Source organism: Symphalangus syndactylus, chromosome 6 (genome assembly GCF_028878055.3).
Source record: "Symphalangus syndactylus isolate Jambi chromosome 6, NHGRI_mSymSyn1-v2.1_pri, whole genome shotgun sequence".
In the NCBI taxonomy this organism is placed as follows: Eukaryota; Metazoa; Chordata; class Mammalia; order Primates; family Hylobatidae; genus Symphalangus; species Symphalangus syndactylus.
Window position 1 is genome coordinate 10,060,669 of NC_072428.2, and position 8,060 is coordinate 10,068,728.

The window sequence follows — 8,060 nt, forward strand, 5'->3', positions numbered from 1 at the left end:
TGCCTCCTGGGTTCAAGCAATTCTCCTGCCTCAGCTTCCCCAGTAACTGGGATTACAGGCGTGTACCACCTCTCCTGGCTAATTTTTGTAATTTTAGTAGAGACAGGATTTCGCCTTGTTGCCCAGGCTGGTCTCGAACTGCTGAGCTCAAAGTGATCCACCTGCCTTGGCCTCCCAAAGTGTTGGAATTACAGGCATCATCCACTGTGCCTGGCCTAATGTTATATTTTTAGAGACAGGGTCATGCTCTGTCACCAGGCTGGAGTGCAGTGGTGCAATCATAGCTTACTACAACCTTGAACTCCTGGGCTCAAGCAATCCTCCTGACTCAGACTCCCAAGTAGCCGGGACTACAGGCATGCACCACCATGCTTGGCTAATTTTTTTTTATTTTATAGAAACACAGTCTCACTATGTTGGCCAGGCTGGTCTGGAACTCCTGGCTTCAAGTGATTCCCCTACCTTGTTCTCCAAAAGTGCTGGGATTATAGGGACTAGGCCTACAATTTAGTAATTGCTTACCATGTGCCAGGTAGGCAGGACTTATGAGGTAGGTACTATACTTATCCCCATTTTATGGATGAGGAAACTGAGGCACAGGGAAGCGAAGTGACATGTCCAAGTTGATACAGCTAGTCAAGGTCAAAGCCGCAACCCACTCCTGAACACGTCTAGATAGAGCTCTTTATGATCTGTGATGCCTTGCAATCTCTAAAGGTCTCTGAACCGTACCCATTTTTTATTCTAAGACTTTTTTTCTTGCACTACTAAAGTTGCGAATCAGGACAGAAGAGCTTTGATAGCCCTCGCTTTCTGATTTTGGGTTCAGCAGCTATAGACACCGCCTGGATTGACTTGCATCTGTGAAAAGCCTCCAGCCACATCTTATTAGCATCTTTGCCCTATAGCAAGAAGCATCCAAATTCAGTATATACATCAAATCATTAAAAATGACCTATCAGGAGTGAAGGAGAGGAGAGGTGTGGAATAAAGGGACTTTCAACATTATAATTAATAAAAATTATATGTGGTCAGGCGCAGTGGCTCACGCCTGTAATCCCAGCACTTTGGGAGGCCAAGGCGGGCAGATCACCTGAGCTCAGGAGTTCAAGACCATCCTGGGCAACATGGTGAAACCCCGTCTCTACTAAAATACAAAAAATTAGCTGGGCATGGTGGCGCATACCTATAGTCACAGCTACTTGGGAGGCTGAGGCACGAGAATCCCTTGAACCCGGGAGGCAGAGGTTGCAGTGAACCAAGATCATGCCACTGCACTCCATCCTGGGTGACAGAGTGAGGCGGTCTCAAAAATAATAATAAATAAATAAATAAATAAATAAATAAATAAATAAATAAATAGACCAGGCATGGTGGCTCACGCCTGTAATCCTAACACTTTGGGAGGCTGAAGGAGGTGGATCACTTGAGGACAGAAGTTCAAAACCAGCCTGGCCAACATGGTGAAACCTTGTGTCTACTAAGAACACAAAAAACAGTCGGGGCATGGTGGCTCACCCCTGTAATCCCAGCACTTTGGGAGGCCAAGCTGGGTGGATCACCTGAGGTCAGGAGTTCGAGACCAGCCTGGTCAACATGGTAAAACCTCGTCGCTACTAAAAATACAAAAATTAGCCGGGCGTGGTGGCAGGTACCTGTAATCTCAGCTACTCAGGAGGCTGAGGCAGGAGAATTGCTTGAACTCAGGAGGCAGAGGTTGCAGTGAACTGAGACAGTGCCACTGTACTTTAGCCTGGGCGATAGAGCAAGACTCCATCTCAAAAAAAAAAAATTCATCTCAAAAAATAAATAAAAAATAAATAAATAAAAATAAATAAAACGAAAATTATATTGAAATCAGAGGGAAAAAAAAATATATATATATATATTTTTTCAGACACGGTCTTGCTGTGTTGCCCAGGCTAGAATGCAGTGGTATAATCATGGCTCACTGTAGCCTTGAAATTCCGAAAGTATTTTCTCAGTGAAAAAAAATATTCCAGTGATTAGTCTTTCCAAGAATGGTCTGCCTTTTATTTGAGCTGGAAGAACACTAAATTAGGAATCAGAAGGCCGGAATTCTGTCCTGGTTCTGCTACTGACTGGTCTTTTGACCCTGGCAAGTGATTTGTGTTGTGGCCTCTGTTTTCTCATGGGTAACTGTTAACATGAGGAGCTTGGGAGATGCTGTGTAACGCCCATTCTCACTTGAGTCATGCGTGTCGCCAGAGCAGAGACTCCTGAATCACCTGGCTTCCAATCTGTTGGCTCTGTTCTGACCCTGCTCCATGTACCATGTACCAGGGCCGGCTTTAATGGAGGAAAAATTCCCCATCTGTGTGGGGAATGTGGAAAGAGAGTGTGGGCATCTCAGCTGTTGGTCTGGGGGTGCTGTGGGGTGTCAACAGGCCTCCCGGACAGCACAAAGCATCCCCAGTTCCTGCACAGTTCAATTTCAAGCAAGGAGCGTGTCCCCAGGATGCCTAAAATGCTAGGCAGACACTGCTGAGCAGTCCCCTGAGTTGAAGTGGGCCTGCCTGAGTCAGGAGCTGGAAAAGAAGTCGAGCAGGTTCCAAGTCACAGGGTAGGCTGACTCAAAACTAATCTTAGCAGCTGTTTCTCAGGCTTTGGACAGTGTGGCCTTTCTCTTCACAGATCACCACGATTTCCTGCTGTCCTCCCGCCCCTTGGACAATTTTAGGTTTATGCTTTGCCAAGAAGTTTTTCAGATTGGGCAGGCAACTGGGTTAATGTCAGTGGCAAACCAGGAGGCACGGGGCTGCCGGTGACATCGTGGTCAAGTGCTGGGAAGTCAGAAAACCACCCACATTAGAATCCTGGCTTTTGGCCGGGCGCGGTGGCTCATGCCTGTAATCCCAGCACTTTGGGAGGCTGAGGCAGGTGGATCACTTGAGGTCAGGGGTTTGAGACCAGCCTGGCCAACATGGCAAAACTCCATCTCTACTAAAACTACAAAAATTAGCCGGGCATGTTGGCACACACCTGTAATCCCAGCTACTTGGGAGGCTGAGGCAGGAGAATCGCTTGAACGCAGGAGGAGGAGATAAAGTTAGCAGAGTAGAGTGAGCCGAGATCGCACCACTGCAGTTCAGGCTGGGCAACAGAGTGAGATTCTGTCTCAAAAAAAAAAAAAAGAGCCGGGCGCGGTGGCTCACGCTTGTAATCCCAGCACTTTGGGAGGCCGAGGTGGGCGGATCACGAGGTCAGGAGATCGAGACCACGGTGAAACCCCGTCTCTACCAAAAATACAAAAAATTAGCCGGGCGTGGTGGCGGGCGCCTGTAGTCCCAGCTACTCGGAGAGGCTGAGGCAGGAGAATGGCGTGAACCCGGGAGGCGGAGCTTGCAGTGAGCCGAGATCGCGCCACTGCACTCCAGCCTGGGTGACAGAGCAAGACTCCGTCTCAAAAAAAAAAAAAAAAAAAAAAAAAAGAAGAAGAATCCTGGCTTTGCCTCTTACCGATGGTGTGATCTTGGCGTCCTCTCTGAGCCTTAGTTTCTTTCTTTCTTTTTTTCTTCTTTTTGAGACGGAATTTCGCTCTTTTGGCACAGGCTGCAGTGCAGTGGCGCGATCTTGCCTCGCCGCAACCTTTGCCTCCCGGGTTCAAGCGATTCTCCTGCCTCAGCCTCCCAAGTAGCTGGGATTTCAGGCATGCGCCACCACGCCTGGCTAATTTTGTATTTTGAGAAGAGACAGGGTTTCTCTGTGTTAGTCAGGCTGGTCTTGAACTCCCGACTTCAGGTGATCCACCTGCCTCAGCCTCCCAAAGTGCTGGGATTACAGGCATGAGCCACCATGCCCTTCCGCCTTAGTTTCTTTATCTGTAAGACAGGGACCACAATTCCTATTTTGTAGGACAGTAGAGGCATAAAACAAGCAAGTCTATTTTTTCCATCTCTCTTGCCTCCTCAAGGCAATCCCATCTGGCTTCCTCTAGCTCTCCCTCAGCTTGCCAGTGACTTCCACAAACTTCAACTCTCCCAATAGCAATGGACATTCCTGACCACATCCCCCTTGTTGAAACTTTTCCATCAGCTTCAATGGCACGCATTTTGTAGGTTTTTCTCTTTCGTTGGGTGATTTTTAGTGTCCCTTCATAAGCCTACCTCCTGTCACTGAACCTGAAGCGCTTGACCACCCTGGCCTTGGTCTTCCTCCCTGCTCTCTGTATTGAAGGAAACCAAAATATTTCACCCCAAAATATACTTCTTTGATATATTTCAAGATGGCTATTCAGAAGGGCTGGAAATAGAAGAATAGCTGAAAAACTGTCTTGTGTGGGGGAGATTGGCATCTGCAGAGAAAACTGAGGAGAGCCAGGCACAGTAATCCCAGTACTTTGGGAGGCTGAGGAGGGCGGATCACTTGAGATCAGGAGTTGAAGAACATCCTGGCCAACATGGTGACACCCTGTCTCTACTAAAAATGCAAAAAATTAGCCAGGCATGGCGGCGGGCGCCTGTAGTCCCAGCTGCTGGGGAGGCTGAGGCAGGAGAATGGCGCGAACTTGGGAGGCAGAGCTTGCAGTGAGCTGAGATCACACCACTGCACTCCAGCCTGGGCGACAGAGCGAGACTCTGTCTCAAAAAAAAAACAAAAACAAAAACAAAAACAAACAAACAAAAAAACACTCCATGGCTGCAGCCAGGCTTTCTCTGAGCCCTCCCTTGTCCAGATCTAGAAAAGATTAACTGAGAGTCTGAGTCTGACACCTTTAAGATGGAAATATTTTTTCCTCCTCACTGTCACCAAGGCTGAAGTGCAGTGGCACAATCTTGGCTCACTGCAAGCTCCACCTCTGGGGTTCACACCATTCTCCTGCCTCAGCCTCCCAAGTAGCTGGGACTACAGGCACCTGCCACCACGCCCGGCTAAGTTTTTGTATTTTTAGTAGAGACAGGGTTTCACCGAGTTAGCCAGGATGGTCTTGATCTCCTGACTTCGTGATCTGCCCACCTTGGCCTCCCAAAGTGCTGGGATTACAGGCGTGAGCCACCACGCCCAGGCTTTTTTTTTTTTTTTTTTTTTGAGAAAGAGTCTCACTCTGTTGCCCAGGCTGGAGTGCAATGGTGTGATCTTGGCTCACTTAGCCTCCACCTCCCCGGGTTCAAGTGATTCTTGGGCCTCAGCCTCCCGAGCAGCTGGGATCACAGGCACATACCAACACACCCAGCTAATTTTTGTATTTTTAATAGAGCCAGGGTTTCGCTATGTTGGCCAGGCTGGTCTCCAACTCCTGAGCTCAAGCAATCTTCCTGCCTTGGCCTCCCAAAGTGCTGGAATTACAGGTGTGAGCCACCGCGCCTGGCCAAGTCTGACACCTTTAAAGGTCTGAGAGAAACATTTACCATCCATTCTCTCTGAGGGCTGCTACACGTGAGGTTTCATTTACATCCCAAGACCCCCTTTGCTGACCCCCTTTGGGATGAGTTCAAACCCAGAACTCATTCCAAATCCAAATCATAATTGTCCCGGGTCCCACCGTTGCCTACTTACTTACTTTAGAAACCTGAGGCTAGGCGCTGTGGTTCACGCCTGTAATCCTAGTACTGTGGGAGGCCGAGGTGGGTGGATCACCTGAGGTTAGGAGTTTGAGACCAGCCTGGCCAGCATGGTGAAACCATCTCAACTAAAAATACAAAAATTAGCTGGGGGGCCTGGTGGCAGGCACCTATAATCCCAGCTACTCAGGAAGCTGAGGCAGGAGAATCGCTTGAACCTGGGGGACGGAGGTTGCAGTGAGCCAAGATCACACCACTTCACTCCAGCCTGGGAGACAGAGAAAAACTCTATCTCAAAATAAAATTAAAAAAAACAAAAAAAGAAACCTCGAGTCAGACCTCTCTCTTTTCCACTGTCTTTGAATTGTGTTGCTGTGCCTCCCAGAGCACATAGCCGCCCACCCACAGCCCTAACCCCAGCCTCCACGGCACCTCTCTGACCTCATCTCCTTCCATGCTGTCTTGGTCTCCCCACTCCTGCTGTCTACACTCGGCTTGTCCTCACTGTGCCCTGCTCAGAATCCAGCTCCTCCCCAACATCCTCCTCTCCATTATTCAGGTCTCTGCCTAAGCCTTTCTCTTAGAGGCCTTTGATGACCACCTTCTGTAAATCCCATTCCCTTTCTTTGTCACCCCGGCTCCAGTGCAGTGGCTTGATCATAGCTCACTGTAGCCTTGACCTCCTGGGCTCAGGCAATCCTCCTCCATGAGCCTCCTGAGAAGCTGGGACCACAGGTGCGTGTCATCACTCCCGGCTATGTTGCCCAGGCTGGTCTCGAACTCCTGGGCTCAAGTGATCCTCACACCTTGGCCTTCCAGAGTGCTGGGATTACAGGCATGAGCCACCGTGCCCAGCCACCCTGCATTGCTCTTAATACGCTTAACACTTTTACCGCCATCTGACATGCATTCGTCATTTTCCATGCTAGGTGAGCTAATGTGAACACAGTCACTGCTACATCCCTAACAACTTGCATTCAGGAAGCACTCAGTAAATAAACGCTGGGTGGATGATTCCATTTCTCTGCATTTCCACAGCTACCACCCCATTCCCAGGCACCCCGCAGACTCCTAATTGACTTCGCCACTCCATTTCCTAGTTGCCAATCCATTTCCTAGTTGTCTTTTCAAACACAATTTTGATCCTGTTATTCCCCTGTTCAAAACCCTTCAAAGTGCTCCTCGATGTCCTGAAAATAAAGTCCAAACTCCTGAGCCACGGTCCTATGTGATCTGGCCCGCCTCCCTCTGCGTCTTTCCCCTGCCCAGCCATGTTGGTCCCAGTAGCTCAGACCTACCAGTCTTTCACCACCTCCCCATCCATCGAGCCACAGCTGAAAACACGGGGCAGGACAGTGCAGCAGTGAAGAGCCTGACTCCAGCGCGAGGTTTTGCAGGCTGGGATCTCAACCCACTTGTAGCACTGTGACCTTGGGCAGGATACTTAAAGCTCTTTGCTCTTCAGTTTCCTGATCTGTGGGAAAAAACACTAGTCCTACCTCACAGGGTTGCTATGAGGGTTTATAACGCACCAGCCCACAGGAAGGGCTGAACGTTACTATTCTTGGGGACATCTTCCCTGGCACCCCACACCACATTAAATTGCCCCAATAAACAAGTTCACAGTACCCAGCTATGCCCCTTTAAACTTTCCTCCAATGATTTCTGCCTCCCTGCCCCCAGCATGGGTGGATCAGCAAAGGGTACTGCCTCTTGTCATGTTCATAGCTGTGTCCCAGTGCCTAGCACGGTGCAGGTCACAGTAAATGCAAAACACATGTCCTTCCCTGAACAGGGCTGCCTTTAGACCAGGCACACAGAGGGGCACAGATCTGGCCCTAGCCACCTCCCAAGGTGTTCAGTCTGTTTTGTTTTTTTTTTTTTTGAGATGGAGTCTTGCTCTGTCGCCCAGGCTGGAGTGCAGTGGCGCGATCTCGGCTCACTGCAAGCTCCGCCTCCCAGTTCACGACATTCTCCTGCCTCAGCCTCCTGAGTAGCTGGGACTACAGGCGCGCACCACCACGCATGGCTACTTTTTTTCTATTTTTAGTAGAGACGGGGTTTCACCGTGTTAGCCAGGATGGTCTCGATCCCCTGACCTCATGATCCGCCCGTCTCGGCCTCCCAAAGTGCTGGGATTACAGGCGTGAGCCACCGCGCCCGGCCCGGTGTTCAGTCTTAAAAGCCATTCAATTTGCTTCCAAACCGAAGTGCCTGTCCCTCAACGAGCTCCATGGGTGTGACCATCCCAGCGCTAAGCACCCAGTCAGCAGTAGTGCTGCCAACGACCACTGCCTCACTGAGCCCTTCAGCAGCGCTTAAACAATAAGCACCCTGTGACGTTCCTAGGGAAGGAGGCAGAACAAGCTCTACTGGATGTCAATTCAAACATCTCGACTTCAGAAGAGGTTTGACCTAGTAGGCTTGGAACATGATTTGGTGGTTCTTAAGCAGGAAGGGAAGTCCTTGATCTGTCTCTCATAGTAGACTCTAATCCCTACAGGCAACCCCAAGAAAGAAGATGCAGACACGCAGCAG